The sequence below is a fragment of the Mauremys reevesii genome, linkage group 9 (assembly GCF_016161935.1).
Source record: "Mauremys reevesii isolate NIE-2019 linkage group 9, ASM1616193v1, whole genome shotgun sequence".
Taxonomy (NCBI): Eukaryota; Metazoa; Chordata; order Testudines; family Geoemydidae; genus Mauremys; species Mauremys reevesii.
In genome coordinates, this window is record NC_052631.1 from 100712209 (window position 1) to 100726213 (window position 14005).

The 14005-nt window shown below is 39.3% G+C and overlaps 1 protein-coding gene across 9 annotated transcripts in view; it reads left to right on the top strand.

Annotated features, from left to right (window-relative positions):
* The window catches only part of KLHL13 (kelch like family member 13), a 120297-nt gene that overhangs the window by 51602 nt on the left and 54690 nt on the right, over positions 1-14005 (top strand). The window contains exon 1 of one of the 9 annotated variants that reach the window (XM_039488911.1): positions 5426-5443. The exons of the other annotated variants lie outside the window; for them this stretch is intronic. The gene's annotated coding sequence lies outside the window, so the exon portion shown is untranslated. Of the gene's footprint in view, positions 1-5425; positions 5444-14005 lie in introns of those variants that run through there. 9 annotated transcript variants of the gene reach the window in all.

The following is a 14005-nucleotide window of genomic DNA, read 5'->3' on the forward strand; positions in this document are numbered from 1 at the left end:
CAATCTCCTCCAGCTGTCAGTCCCCCTCCTCTGAGGGCAGGGCCATCTCCTCTCACTTTCTCCATAGAAGAGTGACAGCACATTTACCCTGAACACACCCTAAATCATTTATCCCATACATGGTAGAGTCTCTTTACCATATTTACATTAGGCAGAAAAGAGTAAATACAAGGTGTTTCTAAATGCACCCTAGAAGAGCTTCTGAGGTTAGTTTCTTTGCCTGCCATTGATGTGTATTCACAGTAATTTTTGTATTAAATCTGTACGTACATTTTTAGAGGCCATGGGGGTGGAGGGTTATATTACCAGTGCTTACAATGTCTCAGGGCAAACATTTTTTTTATTCTGTATCACTAAGGGGTAGGGACTGTCTATTTGTTTCAATGTACAGTACCAAACATATTGCTGCTTAGCAAATGTTGTGTGTGTAATTGGCAATGGCCCTCACAGAGAAGTGTGACTACTATATCCTGTAGCTTGGAATAGAGTATGTCTGGCTCAGCTATAAGATTTCATGGATGTCTTCACCAGCAACCAGACCCTGGACAGAACACCGAATAGCACTTCTGCCATCCTTTCATGCTTCCCATGAATGCCATGTGAAGATGGACTGGAAGACTTCAAAGGCGTCAGCCTTCAAGTGATCCCAGAATCTAGACTCATAGAAGTGCTGAATATATCTGAATTTAAGCTTGTCTCTACTGAGTCATTCATTGCCTAAGCTTTGAAGCCTGAAATTTAGCATGGCAGTCCCTAATGAACAGTAGATCCTTTGCTAAACTGCAAAAAAGCAATTATCAAATTGTTATGAATGTCTGAAAACATAGCTGTACATGCACAATGCAGTGAGTTTACAATGGCAATAGATTTGTGTCACAAGGCTTGATTATTGTAACACTTTCTAAACAGGACTTACAGCAGAGCATTTTTGCTGACTACGGCTTGTTCTGTATGCGGTGATGTTTGCTCCCTGATCATGAATTACAGTGGTCATATGATGCCTACCTGTACTTGGCATGGAAAATATATAAACTTCACTGAAATATAGTTGGTGAACTTGTTCAGATCTACAAAAGAAAAAACTAATTTGGTTACATAAACCTCTTATTTTAAAATCTGATTTGACTTTGTATTGTAGTTTCCCCATATAAAAATATATATGTACATTTTTTTTCCCATTTGGCTCTGTGGCTATATAGAAAACAAAGAGCAATAACTAGAAATTCTGTAATTACATTGCTCATAAAAATAAAATTTTGTTTGGATAGGACACGTGACATTTAACGGTTTCTCTTTTTCCACTGCTTATGAAACAAACATGGGGACTTGTGAAAATAAGTGTTAGGTATGCTGAGACAAGGTGAGTGAGTAATTTTTATGGGACTAACTTCTGTTAGATATGCTGGTTAGTTCACATAGTCACCAGAAGGTGGCATAACTGATTTTTGTAAAGACTTTTAAAGAGTGAACAAGAGTTACAGGACAGAAAATACAGTGGATCCTAGCATTCAAGTGTTTGGCACAGCTAACCATATTCAAATATTTAAAGTTTAGATCTGAAGGAAGTCATAGCAGTTTAGCCTTTATATTTAAGGGACAGATTATAAAGATTATACGTTCTGCTTGCTTCTGAAATGTGATTCCTCTCTAATAGGACACAGCTTTATTTTTATAACTTATTTGCATTTCTGTTTGAATCGTAAGATGGAAGGAAGGGCATTCTTGTCACAAGCATAGGGAATTGGGAGACCTAGATTCTCTCTACATACTTCCCCTCTTACCTTGAGCAAGTCATTTAAACACGTGTCATTTTCCAATCTATAAAATGAGACCAAAATACTTGCCTGCATTACAGGTGAGTTCAGGTGCTTCAAGCTCTTCACATAGAAGGTGGTATGCAAGTACAAATTACTATTAATATGGAAGTACATTTTACAACAATAGTAAATTTTTGAAGATGTATGAATGAAATTTATATTTAGAATGTTCAAGCTATCTAGATTTTTAGACATAGCTGTACCCTAAATTTTAGAAAGACGATTATGATATAGACAGTGTATACTGAGAAGATTAATATTCATAAAAATGAAAATAGTTTTCATTGTGAGAGGTAGCATACCTTTCATAAAGCCAAAATAAATTAATATTTTCTGCAAAATAGCAGAGCTAACATCTCCAGCATCAAATATTTCATCAACATTTCTAAATTTTATGTACAATAGTCAGTATTTTAAATAACTTAAGAATACTTTGTAAATTTAATAACTAGTATAGAATAATAGCATATGGAAAGTAAATGTGTATGGAAGTTTCTTGTAATTAAATGAGATAAATAATCCCTACCGGGCAGTAAAGGTTCCTAGGGGTGCACTCACCATCTGCTGTTTGTACTTTTCATTGTACAGACTTGTGTTTGTAACTTTATACTTTACGCCTTTGTGTTTTCTTGGCAAAACAAGCATAGGTTTGTCCTCAAGACTTCGAAAGATAGAAAAATGACCCAGTGAATTTCATGGATGCAGGGGTTCACTCTCACTACATAGTCTCTGAAAACACCTATCTAAATTTGACTTGCATGTCTAGGATAAGTTCTAACTGACTGATGCTTACATCGGAGTCTTTATTTCATCCACTACAGAGCAAACTTTCCACTGAAGATAAGCCATCCTTAGATAACTAGTGTGAACTACAAAACGTTTTTTGCAAAGTTTCTTGGGCTTTACACATCTAGTTTTGCAGCAACATGTACTGTTTGTTATAGTACTGATTTACTTCTAACTCTTCTGGAAAAATTAGATTTTTAGATTAGATTTAGTGCTTTATTTTTCATGTTGATTGGTGCACAATTTCCCCATATACAAAGGTGTTAAATCCCCACTCTAATCTCAATTCACTCAACTATGGAATCACTATTGAAATCCATAACACTGAGTGGAATCCAGAGATATTAAGTATCCAACTTCTATTTAGGTATATCACTTTATTTTTCACTATATCCTCACTAATGCTACCAGAATTTTTGTTCATTAGCAGCAATTCTTTCCTTGATGTCTGACCTCTGTAGCTAAGTTGCCATCTAGTTATTAATGTAATTTTTGCTAAATAAATAAGGCAAGAGTACTAAGTGCATACATCAAAACTGCCATTTTAAAGTTACTTTTGGAAATGAGTTAATGAATACATTTTTACCATAACAAATTTGTGTGCAATACCAAAATAGCTAGCATCTTTGAATATACATCTTCCTTGTTGACTCTAGTTTGATTTTGAAGGTTTTCAGAAAATATCACAACTCTTAGTTCTTTTCTTTCATAGTTACTGAATTAAATTTCTTTTTGTGTTCAGGACTGTTTTTGACATTTGGTAATAAGTGGCTCTGATGTGGAACATGAGTACAGGTAATTACATGTTTCAGGATAAACTGAGCCATCAGTTCTGAAGACATAATTTTTTCACAGGTACAACGAATATACTGTGAAATTTGCTAGATTTTCTTTTTAGTGAGAGTAAACTGGTTAGTCAGTTTTGTACGCATGAAACATTACTCTAGCAAAGCCATCAGTTGCACTGTTAAAGCATTTTATTTCTTTTCTTAATTAGACATTTAAAATGAATGAAATAATGTCCTTTATTCAAACAGATCTCTTAATGACAAATATCTGAAAGCATGTCCTAACTTTGTTTAGCATGCATCTGTTCATTGGTTTTCTGTAATCTTTGGTAAAGTGTCCATAATGGGTACTTATAGTAAGAGCTACAACAGGGTTTGTGAAACCAACTTTCCTGTGGTGAATAGGCACCTTTGGATGAGTGCCATCAACTTCTGCAGAATCTAAGCTTTTGTTTAAAAAAATAAAAAAAAAAATAATAATTGTTGCACAGGTTGTAAAGCTGCTCTTCCAGACATGAAGAGAGTATACATCTTCAATCTACAGACTGGTCTAGTGCCTCTGCCGCTGCCTATGGCTTCCCCAGGAACTTGTGAAAACTAACCATGTTGTCAGTTTTCAGTGTTGCTCCTGGGAATATGGGAGTGGCGAAATTGATGCAAATTAGGTTAGCTCCACTTTGCTGCAGTTTGGGAACGTTATTAGCAATGTAGAAGTTATCACTGGAGTTGTTCACTGACGCGGGGGAAGCAGAATAGAAGGATAGATTAGTGGATACCCTCCCATTATTGTCTTCATAGCAAGGAAGAGGCTTTGGGTGGGAGAACAAAATGCTCCTACTTTCTAGCAGGAAACTGAGGGGGTGGGGGTGTGTGCGCGTGTGTAGGGATGCCCTCAGGTTTTTCAGATATCAACACACAGACAAGGAGTTGGAGTGAAGGAGAAATCTGAGATTCTATTTGGATTTTCATTCATTTACATCTCACTTTCACACACGTATAATGTTCTTCCTTCTCCCTGTCTCCAGACAACTCAGACTACTACTTCAGTTTTGGTAGTAACTTCACCTGCTCTCCATCACTATCAGGTGGAGGGGGGCTGTGCCTTTGAACTGGGGCTCCCTGGAAGGTATTGTTGGAGGACTGGGTTTGCCTTATTAAACATATGTTGATTACCAGGCTTTCCTGGGGACTCAGTAGGGTTCCTCTCATCCCATCTTTGTCAGACACTGAGCTGCTTATCCAGTCATAAATTGATGACCAAGACACTGGATCTGGTCTGGATTCCTAATAATTTATGCCTAAAATTGGCCCTCTAATAGTTTAATGAACATCCTTATAGACCTCTTAATCCTTCTTAACTGTGAAATCTGTTGGGCACGTAGATGAAACTATGGATTGGTTACAGCCCTGTTTTGAAGCAGTCTGCTAGTTAGATATCTGCAGTGTAACTGTAGCTGTGTCGGTCCCAGAATATTAGAAACACAAGGTGGGTGAGGTAATATCTTTTATTGGACCAACGTCTGTTGATGAGCGAGACAGGCTCAAAAGCTTGTTAAAGATATTACCTCATCCACATTCTCTCTCAGTTAAATATTTGCCAGTGATAGAATGGACTTCCACAATCCAGGCAGATGTGGCTTCTTCAATCATCTTTAGAAAGTCGCAGAAAGTGCTGTGTGTTATGTTACTATTGGTACCCTAAATGATATAGCCCAGGGTGTTATCACATTGGCTGCAGCCACTCTGGCTTTGATTAGAAGAGACTGAGATTAGGTTGTGGTGAATTACTGCATATTTTCCCCAGGATGACCTTGACTAGCTAAATTGAGGTGTTAGGTCTGGTCTGCATTTAAAACATAGGTTGATATAGCTACAACACTCAGGTGAAAAATCCACACCCTTGAGCAATGTAGCTATTCCAAGCTAAGCCCTGGTGTAGATTCTTCTGTTGACCTGTCTGCTTTAATTCATATCTAATTCCAGTTTAAAATTGGCCAAAAGCAAGTAAGATGAAAGAGGAAAATGTATCATCAATTATAATTTGACTTCCAGGTAAACATAGAAAAGATCCAGAAAAAGGGAATGAAAACTAACAGCTGCAGGACACTATCCCATTTCTAACTGACCAACACTCACCTCTGTCTCCCTCTTAATTATTGAACTGTTTAATATTTTGGAATCATTCTGGTATACTGAGTGAATGTGTTTAGGCAAGCTTTAGTAAATAGAATCGTTTGGCCAATAGACTGTACAGCTACAGAGAAGTTGTAACTTTCATATAAATCCTTTGTAGTTCACAGATTAATCTAATAAAATGAACTGTTGCTTTGGACCAATTATTTGCAGCACTGTCAATCTGGCTGCCATGTATGTGTATTGAGCGCTCAGAGTGCTTTGGAAACTTAAATATATGTATGCTGCTTTTGGAAAATGAGCATAGTACTCTGAACACTTTTAATGCTAATTGAAAGCAAGAGCATTTCTTGTTGAGCTGCAGTTCACCAGCATAGTCGCTGGACTGAGATTAAAAGAGGGTGAAGAGGAAATGTGCTTACTTTTATTACTAAAAAGTAAAAGACAGTGACTTATGAAGAATTTATTTTACCTACTGCTCTTCTGTAAGAAGTATTGTGACAAAGTAAAACTGAGTTTTGTTAGTACCTGTGATATAAATACATAAAAATAGCCATACTGGGTCAAACCAATAGTTTATCTAACCCAGTATCCTGTCTTTTGACAGTGGCTAATGCCAGGTGCTTCTGAGGGAATGAGTAGAACAGGCAGTCATTGAGTGATCCACCCCGTCGCCCATTCTCAGCTTCTGACCATCAGAGGCTTGGCGACACCCAAAGTATGGGGTTGCATCCTTACCTGTTGTGGCTAATAGCCACTGATGGATCTATCTTCCATGAATTTATCTAATTCCTTTTTGAACCGCATTATAGTTTTGCCCTTTATAACATCCCCTGGCAATGAGTTCAGGTTGGCTGTGCGATGTGTGAAGAAGTACTTGCTTTTGTTTGTTTAAACCTGCTGCCTATTAATTTCATTGGGTGACCCCTGGTTTTTGTGTTATGTGAAGGAGTAAATAATGCTTCCTTAATCACTTTGTCCACACCATACGTGATTTTGTAGACTTCTATCATGTCCCCTTTTAGTCATCTTTTTTCTAAACTGAAAAGTTCCAGTCTCTTCAATGTTTTCCATATATGTTCCATTTCCTTAATTCTTTTTGTTAGCCTTCTCTGTACCTTTTCTGTTGCCAGGATTGCCTCTGGAGCCTTTTTTTAAAAGCCGGTGTTACATTAGCTATCCTCCAGTCATCTGGTACAGAGGCTGATTTAAATCTTAGGTTACATACCAGTTAGCAGTTCTGCAATTTCATATACAAGTTCCTTCAGAACTCTTGGGTGAATATCATCTGGTCCTGGGGACTTACTACTGTATAACTTATCAATTTGTTCCAAAGCCACCTCTATTGACACCTCAGTCTGGGACAGTTTCTCAGATTTGTTATCTAAAAAGAATGGCTCAGGTGTGAGAATCTCCCTTACATCCTCTGCATTGATCTTTGCTGCAAAGAATTCATTCAGCTTTTCCACAATGGCCTTGTCTTCCTTGAGTGCTTTTTTAACACCTTGATTGCCCAGTGGCCCCACTGGCGGTTTGTCAGGCTTCCTGCTTCTGATGTACCTAAAAATATTTTTGCTGTTAGTTTTTGTCTCTTTCTAGCTGTTCTTAAAGTTTTTTTTGGCCTTCATAATTATACTTTTACACTTGACTTGCCAGAGTTTATGCTCCTTTCAGTTTCCCACAGTAGGATTTAACTTCCAATTTTTAAAGAATGCCTTTTTGCATCTAAGCACTTCTTTTACTTTGTTGTTTAGCTATAGCGGCACTTTTTTAGTCTGCTTATATTTTTAATTTGGGGGTATACATTTAATTTAAGCCTCTATTATAATGTTTTTTAAAAGTTTCCATGCAGCTTGCAGGCATTTCACTTTTGGGACTGCACCTTTTACTATCCATTTAACTAGCTTTCTCATTTTTGTGTAGTTCCCATTTCTGAAGTTAAATGCTTCTGGTGGCTCTTTGGTATTTCCCCCCCCCCCCGCCCCACCCCCAAAAGATGTTACAATTAATTATATTATGCTCCCTATTACAGAGCTGTTCAGCTAGATTCACCTCTTGGACCAGATCCTATGCTTCACTTAGAAGTAAATCAAAAATTGCTTCTCCCCTTGTGAGTTCCAGGACTGGCTGCTCCAAAAAAGAGTCATTAATGGTGTCTAGAAACTTTATCTTTGCATCCTATCCTGAGGTGACACACAACTAATCAATGTAGAGATAGTTGAAATCCCCCATTATTACTGAATTTTCTATTTTTATACCCTATCTAATCTTTCGGTGCATTTCACAATCACCATCCTGGTCAGGTGGTCGGTAGTATATCCCTAGTGCTATATTCTTATTATTCAAGCATGGAATTACTATCCATAGAGATTTTATGGTACAGTTTAATTAATTTAAGATTTTTACTATATTTGACTTGATGCTTTCTTTCAGCTGTAGGGCCACTTCCCCACCAGCATGAGCTACTCTATCATTCCTATATATCAGGGGTTGGCAACCTTTCAGAAGTGCTGTGCCGAGTCTTCATTTATTCACTCTAATTTAAGGTTTCGCGTGCCAGTAATACATTTTAACATTTTTAGAAGGTCTCTTTCTATAGGTCTATAATATATAACTAAACTATTGTTGTATGGAAAGTAAATAAGGTTTTTTAAATCTTTAAGAAGCTTCATTTAAAATTAAATTAAAATGCAGAGCCCCCTGGACCGGTGGCCAGGACCCGGGCAGTGTGAGTGCCACTGAAAATCAGCTCACGTGCCGCCTTCGGTACGTGAGCCATAGGTTGCCTACCCCTGCTATATATTTTGTACTCTGTTATTACTGTGGCCAATTGATTATCATCATTCCACCAAGTTTCTGGGATGCAGGGTAGGCTAAACCAATATATTTAGAATACTGATGGTACAGACTTCAAAATAGTAGTATCTTCATTTAATACCAGGCACTCAAGTGCAGCCATCTTAGTAGTTAGCATTTGCATACAAGCACTTACAGTATTTGTTGTTTTTTAGCTGTCTGCCATTATGGGATGTAATTGAATTGGGACTCTTTTTCATTTGACTATTTCTGTTCAGTTCCTACCTTTCCTTCTATCCTCTCCTCCTAACTAGGATATAGAAAATCCTTGTTCATAGAATATCAGGGTTGGAAGGGACCTCAGGAGATCATCTAGTGCAACCCCTTGCTCAAAGCAGGACCAATCCCGAGACAGATTTTTGCCACAGATCCCTGAATGGCCCCCTCAAGGATTGAGCACACAACCCTGGGTTTAGCAGGCCCATGCTCAAACCACTGAGCTATCCCTCCCTCCTTCACTAAGGGATGTCTCTGTCTGAACTGTGTGCTCTCTGTCGGATTTCCCCCAGCCCTTAGTTTAAAAACTCCTCTACAGCCTTTTTAATTTTACAAGCCAGCAATCTGGTTCTGTTTTGGTTTAGGTTTAGGTGGAGCCCATCCTTCCTCTATAAGCTCCTTTCCCAAAAGGTTCCCCAGTTCAAACCTAAAACTATCTTCCCTGTACCATTGTCTCATGCATTCATTGAGACTCTGCAGTTCTGTCGGTCTAACTGGCCCTGAATGTGGAACTGGAAGCATTTTAGAGAGTGCTGACGTGGAGGTCCTGGACTTCAGTCTCTTACCTAGCAGTCTGAATTGGGCCTCCAGAACCTTTCTCCTCCATGTACCACGACCACCGGCTCCTCATTTTAGAAAGACGCGTGTTGTTAAGTCTGAAGTTTAAGTTAAAGCTTGCTATAAACTTTCCTTAAAATCTCGGTCATAATTGTGGGAAGATTTTTCTTTTAACCTGATTAAAATTAGACGTGAAATTGGAGAGTCCAAAATCGGATCGTATTGCTTTTGAATGTTATGTCAAAACAAAATTCAAGTAATAGCAAGAGATTTAAGAAAATAAGACAGACTTTGATGGTTCAGTAAAATGCTCCCTCAACTGGAAATACTTGTTGGGGGAACATTTACAGAAATAACTTCTCTAATCATTATGCATAGTTACAATATAACCTATATTAATACATTCAGAATGCTTGTTCAAATAATTCTTCCAAATGCTGACTATCTTCTAGAATAACAAACATGCAGTGCCATTTTTTGTCACCATTTCTGGTGTCTGGTTACATGACTTGGAAAAATTATTTTGCTTGTTTTAAAAGGTTATATCTCTGACTGTCTTGTATTAAATAGATTTTTACAAAGTGTTGCTGCCTGCAGTGTATTCAGAAATTCTTTGAGCTATCAAAGTGTAAAAGGTTTGCCTTATTAACATGCCATTACAGTTGAAAAATGTTTTTATTTTGTTTTGTTTTTTGAAAAACACATGTAAACCACATAATACTTACACTGGTAATGCTGCAGCTTATTAGTTAACTTGGTTAGTTTCCAGAGAACCGTTATCTCAGTTAACTGAATGTCATATTTTGCTAGTCTGAAAACCAGATGAGGAAAATCTCCAAATAAATATTATTTTCCAATGGGGGTGTGTGTTTGTGTTGGAGGAGAATGACTTTTTTTATTCTTTGAAGTAAAATTTCCTTGTCAGATAAAGGGGATCTGCTGTATGTAAGTGGCTGCAAAGCTGCTTTCTCTAACATGGTGCATCCTAGACAGACAAGGTGGGTGAGCTAATACCTTTTATTGGGCCAACTTCTGTTGATGAGGGAGACATGGTCCAATGAAAAATATTACCGTACCCATATTGTCTTTCTAATCCTGGGACCGCCACGGCTACAACAACAGTACATAGTGCATCCTAAACTGTTGCTGAAGAATTTGCTGCAGTAAGTGTCTAATTTATGTGGGAAAACTGTTGAAAGCTGCAGTATTTCGTGTTTAAACATGTGATACATACCCTGAATGGAAGTCTGACTGATGCTTCACTTTTGATATTTAAGGATTTTTTTCCTTTTTTTAGCAGTAGCTCTGCTTACATTGCTATAGAGACCGAAGCTTGTCCCATAATAGTGTTTTGACAGCACTAAGAGTAGGCTACAAATCACTTTTGTATTACTCTCCCCACTCTCAGCCTACTCTTCTCCACTCTCGATTGTTCCTCATGTTTTTGTTTTTATTTAGGGCAGCCAAGCATATCTGAAAGTATTAATTATCTTTCAAAGTAACTTTTGTAGACTTACACTCTTCAGGAAGTGAACAGAAATATGTCAGAGTGATCTAGAAGCACAACTGCTTTAATATATTGGCACCTAAATTCAGTGTAATACAATAAAATATTGTCAAGGTAATGGGCCAGCTCTTAAAAAACCAAAGGTAGGTACAGTTAGATGGATTGTAGGAAGGAAGAGGGAGAGGCCTGGGGGAAAGGCTGAGAGTGGGGCACAGGCTGACCAGGTGTCCTGATTTTATAGGGACAGTCCCAATTTTTGGGTCTTTTTCTTATATAGGCTCCTATTACCCTCCACCCCCTGTCCCGATTTTTCACACTTGCTGTCTGGTCACCCTAGTGGGGCGGGGAGATGATGGGTAAGGAAAATGGTTTGCTAACATTTTGTAAAGCTCTTAGGGATCCTGACTAAAAGTGTTATGTAACATTGGTTGGTCTCTTTCAGTGTCTAGGCTTGTGTCTTGAGACCTCCATTTAAAATGCTGGTTGTGAAGTGAAGATCACATTTGAGTTCCATGTCTTTGAGCCTTTTGAGCTTTAGTTCTATTTCATTTTTTGTTGATTTAAAATAGCTTTTTGTGATAGTTCATGTCAGTTCAGCATTTTAATAGCTCTAAAACACACAATCCCAATTTTTTTTTAGATTTGAAGTTGGGTTTCTAAATTTAGTTTAAAGCAAAGTATTTTTTTTAGTCTTTTTGACTCTGATGTTAAAATGGAAAATGGGGTTTGAAGTGCACAAATTTTTTTAGAACAGAGAAATTGGGTGGAAAAAACAGAAAAACAAGTACAGTAAAAGCTGTTTTATCCAGCACTTCACCAACCAGAAAGCTCTCTACACCAACATTTCTGATCTTCATTGAAATTCCAGTTTATAGTCTGGTTAGCTTGGGGCCGGCAGGTGCCCAGTTGGAGCATGGGCTCTGGGAGGGTGCTCGGGGCAGGGTTTTGGGGCTACTCAAACCCTTGAGTGGCTCCCTGCCCCATCTGCTCCTAGGTGGAGGCATGGCAGGCAGCTCCTGCTGCTCCCATTGGCAAAGCTGTGTAGAAGCAGCTGGGAAAGGTTGCCATTTATGGGAAGCCACCCCAGGTGAGGACCCCTTGGATCTGTCACCTCCTCCTTTGCCCCTGCCCGCCCTCTGTGACCTGCATGCCCTCCCAACCCCCATCCTGCATTCTCGTTCCCCTCCCCTGCACCTGAACTCCCTCCCTCTTAGTTAACAAGCATTTTTCACTTATTGGCACCCCCATTCCCTCACCATGCTGGATAAAACAGCATTTACTGTAATTCTAAAGTTAGGTTACCGATCTCATAGAGCCGGAAGGGACCTTGAAAGGTCATTGAGTCGAGTCAAGTCCAGTCCCTTGCCTTCACTAGCAGGACCAATTTTTGCCCCTGATCCCTAAATGGCCCCCTCAAGGATTGAACTCTCAACCCTGTGTTTAGCAGGCCAATGCTCAAACCACTGAGCTATCCCTCCCCCCACAAGTAATTCTAGCACTGACTGATATTACCCTGTTCTCATTTGATTTTTGCTGCAGTACCTGACACTTTTTATTATAGATGCATTCTCTCCCTCTCCCGTTTGAGGAGTAGCTCAATACTATAGATCTTTAAATATTTTAAATCATGAAAATAATCTTAGATTGTTATCCAAGTCTCTAGATTATTATAATAGTAGGCATACATCACACAACCAGCATAAAATTAGACACTGGTAGTAAGTACCCTGTAGTCAAAAGGCCCAGGACTAGAATTGCAGGGCTTTTGCAGGTCATGTTGAAAGTGGTTGGGAGAGTTTTTGGGAAGTTTTCAAATTGCATACCTGCACTGTGCCGTTTCTAGCTAGTGCCTTGGTAGACTCTTACTGTCTCAAACACTAGATAGGGCACACGTGAGTAGGGTGTTAACACACTTGTTTGAATAGAACAGCAACACAAATAGTGTGGTGAACATTAAGAGAAGATGAGTTCAAACAGAGGATGGAATTGGTATGTTTTTAAAAATGCTAATGGCAGTGTATTATGACAATGTTACTAATCAGCACTGTTATACTCCTATTACCCTTTAATGTACAATAATGGATTAGTCTAAGATACTTCCAAATTAAAGAAACAAAAAACCCGAATATGGTTAATCAAGTTCTTAGGTGGTTCTGTTCATTGGCTTAACTTAGAGGGGTCAGAGCTGATCAGTGACTAATGGATTCTTGCTCTTTGGCAAGAGGTTGGTTTCATCAAAGCCACGGTAATTGCAAATATTATTTGAGGTACAAGGGACTGGCTGAATTGCTTATGTGTACATTTATACTGGCTGAGCCAGAGTGTGACACAGATGACATCTTGAGGCCATTGTTTTTTAAATTAATCTGTTTATTGGCTTTTAGTGTTTTCTATTAATACGTAAACAGACTCTTTAGTCCTCTTGTTTTTAGATATTGCAGGAACAGCTAAACCTTTCTACATTCAGAGAAAAAATCCATAGTATGCTGTGGTGGGGCGATGACTCACTGGCGCGGTGCCTCCTGCTGGTCATCTCGGGAATTACCCGGAGCATCCCCTGCAGGCCAGTGTCTCGCCTGCTGCTGGCCCCCATGCCCTTTGCCCAGGGGTTCTGCCCACCTCAGTACCCACTCACTCTGGGTGTCCCCTCCCAGGGGAATCCCCAACCCCCACCTTGCCTCAGTGGCTATTGCTGATCATCATCTAGCCCCCGCTTCCTGGGGCAGACAGCAATTTGTAAACCACTCATCATTGGCAAGGGGAGTTCGACCAGCTGCCTCTGTGGGCCCTTAGCTTGGCCTGCAGCCTGGGGCTTTGCTAGGCTGGAGCTCCCCAGCTCCCTCTGCCCTGCCCCAGCCCTGCTCCACCCTAGATACCCATCTCAGCTTCCCAGGCAGCCAGGTCCTTCTCTCTCTCAACAAGCTAGAGAGAGAGTCTCTCTTCTACAGCCTCTGGCCCTCAGCCCTCTTATAGGGCCAGCTGTGATCTGACTGGGGTGTGGCCCCACCTGTGGCTGCTTTCCCCAATCAGCCCAGCCTTTTTCCAGGCACAGCCCTCTCCCAGGGCTGTTTTAAGCCCTTCAGGCCAAGGAGCCGGGTGACCACCCCACTCCATATACATTAAGCATAAGGTGGGGCTTAAGAGCATTGTATTGTTGTGCTTTAAGGCTGTATACATTAATTTACATTATTCTTGCTATACAGTTTTTCTTTTTTTTTTTAAGTCTAGTTTCTTCCATGTGGTTGTGTATTAGCAAATATCAAGTGACTTTTTTTTCTAATTTAAAAGAATGCTAAAACATGGATTCAGATAGCGCAAGATCTAATCTGGCTAGTTGTTGTATG